Genomic DNA, 6,101 nt, shown 5'->3' with positions numbered 1-6,101 from the left:
CCCGTCTCGGCCTCCCAAAGTGCTGGGATTACAGGCTTGAGCCACCGTGCCCGGCCTAGAGATAGGGTTTTACCCAACCAGGCTGGTCTCGAATTCCTGACCTCAGGTGATCCACCCGCCTTGGCCTCCCAAAGCGCTGCGATTACAGGCATGAGCCACTGCCCCAGGTCTATTTTAATTTTTTTATTTTTAACTTCCAGAACCCACCAATACTACTTTCTGTTATTGCTCAGATTGTTCCTGTTTTGGCCACTGGAGGCTCTTTCTTTTTTCTTTTCTTTTCTTTTTTTTTTGAGACAGAGTCTGGCTCTGTCACCAGGCTGGAGTGCAGTGGCACAATCTCGGCTCACTGCAAGCTCCGCCTCCCTGGTTCAAGCGATTCTCCTGCCTGAGCCTCCTGAGTAGCTGGGACTACAGGTGCCCGCCACCACGCCCAGCTAATTTTTGTATTTTTAGTAGAGACAGGTTTCACCATGTTGGCCAGGATGGTCTCCATCTCCCGACCTCATGATCCTCCCGCCTCGGCCTCCCAAGGTGTTGGGATTACGGGCATCAGCCACTGCACCCTCCTGGAAGCTCTTTCATTGATGCCTGTGTCCATTTGAAGTATAGCAGTTCCCCTTATCTGTAGTTTTGCTTTCCAGGCTTTCAGTTGCCTGCAGTCAATGGCAGTCTGAAAACAGGTGTGGATAATACAATAATGTATTTTGAGAGAGAGAGACCACATTCACATAACTTTTATTTATTTATTTATCTATCCATTTATTTATTTATTTTTGAGATGGAGTCTTGCTCTGTTGCCCAGGCTAGAGTGCTATGGCATGTTCTCAGCTCACTGCAACCTCCAACTCCTGGGTTCAAGCAATTCTCCTGCCTCAGCCTCCCGAGTAGCTGGGACTATAGGCACCCACCACCATGCCTGGCTAATTTTAGTCCTTTTAGTAGAGATGGAGTCTCACCATGTTGGCCAGGCTGGTCTCCAACTCATGACCTCAGATGATCTGGCCGCCTGAGCCTCCCAAAGTGTTGGGATTACAGGTGTGAGCTACCACACCTGGCCTCATAACTTTTATTTTTATTTTTATTTTTTATTTTTTGGGACGGAATTTCACTCTTGTTGCCCAGGCTGGAGTGCAATGGCACAATCTCTGCTCACCACAACCTCCGCCTCCCGGGTTCAAGTGATTCTCCTACCTCAGCCTCCAGAGTAGCTGGGATTACAGGCATGCACCACCCTGCCCAGCTAATTTTGTATTTTTAGTAGAGAGGGGGTTTCTCCATGTTGGTCAGGCTGGTCTCAAACTCCCAACCTCGGGTGATCTGCCTGCCTCGGCCTCCCAAAGTGCTGGGATTACAGGCGTGAGCCAACTCATCCAGCCTACATAACTTTTATTACAGTCTGTTGTTATAATTGTCCTATATTATTATTGTTGTTAACCTCACAGTGGACCGAATTTATAAATTAAATTTTATCACAGGTTATGTACAGGGAAAAACAGTTGTCATGTCTCCTTGAACTGCTCTTGACTGGCAGTGTTTAAGTTTTTCAGATGTTCCTTGTTTTGATTACCTTGATAATTTTGAGTACTAGGCAAGTATTTTGTTGAATGCTGTCTGTTGGAATTCATCTAATTTTTTTTTCATGTTTAGACTAGGGCTATTTACGGGTTTGGGGAGATAAAGAACCATTATCAACACCTCTCTGTTATATCGAGGATACACACTATCAACATGACTTATCACCATTGGTATTGATCACCTGACCAAGATAGTGCTTGTCAGGATTCTCCACTACAGAGTTACTCTTTTCCCTCCTCTCCATGCTGTACTGTTTGGAAGGAAGTCACTACACACCCTGCACTTAAGGATGGGAGTTTTTGCTTCCTTGAGGGTGAAGTATCTGCATAAATCCTTTAGAATTCTGGCATTCTGGCCAGGCATGGTGGTGCACGCCTGTAGTCCCAGCTACTCAGGAGGCTGAGCCTGAAGAATCGCTAAGCAGACGTTGCCGTGAGCTGAGATTGTGCCACTGCACTCCAGCCTGTGTGACAGAGTGAGCCTGCTGTCTCAAAAAAAAAAAAAAAAAAAAGACTTACTAAGAAAGAAAACCTAGTAGTCCTTTGCCCCATCCCCAGTTAAACTCCATCTGTTTTCATTGCCCAGAGCCCCAGTGATGCTGATCTAAGGATGTTTCCAAAATGCACCACACCCATTTGGACATTAGAGTATCTGGTGTTGAGGATTTGCTCCCTCTAGAATGGCTTCCCTTTCCCTGATACTCCTCCCTTTGCCAGGATCAGGCCCCTGCCTTCTCTAATTCTCACCAGACAGGGACAAGTGTCTCTAGCACACTACTTCCTGGCACAGGGCCTGGCACAATTGTTGGCTTTCACTAAAATATGCTGAAGGAAAGAAGACTCTTGACCTGTTCAGAACAGCTCTCCACTCCCTTCTTTCTTCTCCCTCCTGTTTGGCTCCCTTCCACATGTGTCTGAACCTACCTGAATAGCCCAAATTCTCAAAAAATATCCCGTCCCCGCCACTGTCATCCCTTCTCTCACTTAGGGAACTTCTAGCCAAGCTGCCCTCTTTCATCCCCCGCTGCCCTCAAGGCTGCAGGCCCAGTGGCCTCACTTGTCTAGGTTGGAAATGAGAGCATCCTCAAGCCAGGGGTCCTCAAACAGGGGTTCACACATCCTTAGGGGAATGCAAGAGTGTCCCAAGGGACACAGGGTAGAAATTATTTTAAGGGAATCAGTTTCCAGATCCTCAACTGCGTTGGGTTCTTTCCTAAAGGTGACCAGCAAGTCTAGGTACCTGATAACAAATGGCAGGTCCCCTTGCATTTCTACTGCTCTGCCCCTGCTTTAGGAGAAGCTCACCACACACCACTCCACCACAGGCTCATACCTGGAACCCTAGGGCTTTGGGAGGCTGAGGCAGGAGGATCACTTAAGACCAGGAGTGGCCGGGTGTGATGGCTCACAACTGTAATCCCAGCACTTTGGGAGGGCAAGGCAGGTGGATCACCTGATGTCAGGAGTTTGAGACCAGCCTGGCCAACATGGTGAAACCCCATCTTTACTAAAAGTACAAAAATTAGTTGGGGTTGGTAGTGGGCACTTGTATTCCCGGCTATTCAGGAGGCTGAGGCAGGAGAATCGCTTGAAGCCGGGAGGCAGAGGTTGCAGTGAGCAGAGATTGCACCATTGCGCTCCAGCCTGGGTGACAAGAGCAAGACTCTGTCTCGAAAGAAAGAAAGAGAGAGAGAGAGAGGGAGGGAGGGAGAAAAGAAAGGGAAGGGAAGGGAAGGGGAAGGGGAAGGGAAGAAAAGAAGCCAGGAGTTCCAGACCAGCCTGGGCAATATAGTAAGACCCCATCTCTACAAAAAAAAAAAAAGAACCAGGTGTGGTGGCACATGCCTGTGGTCTCAGCTACTCAGGAGGCTGAGGTGGGAGGATGGCTTGAGCCCAGGAGGTCAAGGCTACAGTGAGCTGAGATCACGCCACTGCACACCAGCCTGGGTGACAGGGCAAAACCCTATCTCAAAGACAAAAAAAAAAAAAGATGAAATGTTTGAGTTGTCAGTTTATAAGCTTCTTTAGGGAGCATGGGAATTGGGGGTCAATGCTTTGTGCCAGCACCACATCTGCCAGGAGCCCCACCCTCACTCCACTGGCTTTTGCTCTCACCACTACCATTCTCCATGCTGTTTCTCCGGTGGCCTCCTTGGCCAAGCTCTTAAGGCCCCTCTTGTTTTCAGATATGAAACCCAACTCAGCCAACGCCATTGAACAAGTCCCGTACCCCTTCTGAGCTACGCTTTTCCCTTCTCAGCTGTAAATTATGAAGGGGGAACTTAACCATCTCTAACATTCTGTGATTCTCTAAAAGCCAAACCCGGATGGGTGCGGTGGCTCACTCCTGTAATCTCAGCACTTGGGGAGGCCAAGGCGGGTGGATTACCTGAGGTCAGGAGTTCAAGATCAGCCTGACCAACATGGTGAAACCCTGTCTCTACTAACAATACAAAAATTAGCCGGGTATGGTGGTGCACACCTGTAATCTCAGCTACTCAGGGGGTGGAGGTTGCAATGAGCCAAGATTATGCTATTGCACCCCAGCCTGGGCAACAAGAGCGAAACTCTGTCTTAAAAAAAAAAAAGCCAAACCCTTGTTGTGGTCCATTTAGAGATCTTTGTGGTCAGTGCTCAGGAAATAATGGTTTTCAGAGCACTGCCTCAGACCTGGGTGCCATGCTTCTTACCTATCCTTTAGTCTAGAAGACATTTCAAAAGATGTTGAAGCTAGGGATCCTCATCTGATTAATGTGAAATCTAATAGCCACTTCTCATCCTGCTTCCAGCCCTGACAACCTTTTAGATCATAAGGCCTAACACAGTGTAACTACTTGGGAAGCGCCTGGTGAATGAATGCATGACTTGGCATGTTAATGTGCGTCACATGCACACACTATATCACACGTGTATTTATGAGTTAAACTTAACTGTATATTCATCCACATGACCTCTTGAAGAGACTGTTTTAAACTTAAAAAAATAGCTGAAACGGAATCTTGCTATATTTCCCAGGCTAGTCTAGAACTCCTGGGTTCAAGCAATCCTCCTGCCTCGGCCTCCCAAAGTGTTGGAATTATAGGCATGAGCCACTGTGCCCAGCCTGTTTTCAAGCTTTTAAAAAATGATGAGATTTGGCCGGGCGCAGTGGCTCACGCCTGTAATCCCAGCACTTTGGGAGGCCGAAGCGGGCAGATCACAAGGTCAGGAGATCGAGACCATGGTGAAACCCCGTCTCTACTAAAAATACAAAAAATTAGCCGGGCGCGGTGGCAGGCGCCTGTAGTCCCAGCTACTCAGGAGGCTGAGACAGGAGAATGGCGTGAACCCGGGAGGTGGAGCTTGCAGTGAGCCGAGATCGGGCCACTGCACTCCAGCCTGGGCGACAGAGCCAGACTCCATCTCAAAAAAAATAAAAAAAAATTTAAAAAAAACCATAAAAAATGATGAGATTTAGTATTAAAAGCAACAACAGGCCAGGCATGGTGGCTCACACCTGTAATTCCAACAGTTTGGGAGGCCAAGGCAGGAGGATCATGAGGTCAGAAGTTCGAGACCAGCCTGACCAACATGGTGAAACCCCCATCTCTACTAAAAATACAAAAATTAGCCAGGCATGGTGGTGTGCGTCTTTACTACCAGCTACTCAGGAGGCTGAGGCAGGAGAATTGCTTGAACACAGGACGTGGAGGTTGCAGTGAGCCGAGACTGCGCCACTGCACTGCAGCCTGGGGGATACTGCATACTCTATTTTCTCCTGCAGATTTTGAGTGGACTTTAGTAACGAATTGTTGAAAGTCTGGTTTAACTCAACTAGTTTGTAAATACCTCAGCAGGTGCCTTTGCTGCAGGAATTCTCAGGGTCTCTAAATACTAATGAGCACTGGAAATCTGCAGGGAAAAATAGAGTATGCAGTATCCCCCAGGATGATTCAACCCTACATTTTATTTTTCACTGAGCATCTCACACTTAGTAGTGTATCTTTTCTATGCATTGGGCACTTTGCACTGGACTCAGACTTGGCCTTCAGACTCCACCACTCACTGACGCTCTGTCCAGGCAAGCATCAACTTGGACTGTTCAGAAACTAAATGAAAATGAACCACAGCCACTGAAGTCCCTCAGAACTGAGGAAAAGTTCACTGACTTTCCTGATTTGTGTTCAATCCGGCTGGCCATGGGCACAGACACAACTGGTTTCCCCATTTGTGAGTTGGATGGATTTAATTCCTGGCTGTTTGAATGATGCATTTCCTCATCAGTGAAACCAACAGAGTAACTCAACTTAATTTTCTCTTTCTATGGCATGCCATTTATACCCATTCAATTATGCCTGTATCAATAAAGTCAAACATTCTTACTGTCTCTATTTCTAATAAAACGTGGTAAATACTCAAAAACCCCTTTCATAAATAGGAATGTATAAAAGCGATGACCTTAGTAAAGACGTTGGACTTAATAACATTATTTTAAAAAACAGTAGGAGCCCTAATATAACAAAGGCCTCATTTTGCAGGTGAGGA

Source organism: Piliocolobus tephrosceles, chromosome 6, assembly GCF_002776525.5.
Source record: "Piliocolobus tephrosceles isolate RC106 chromosome 6, ASM277652v3, whole genome shotgun sequence".
Taxonomy (NCBI): domain Eukaryota; kingdom Metazoa; phylum Chordata; class Mammalia; order Primates; family Cercopithecidae; genus Piliocolobus; species Piliocolobus tephrosceles.
Note: the sequence above shows the minus strand (reverse complement) of the source record.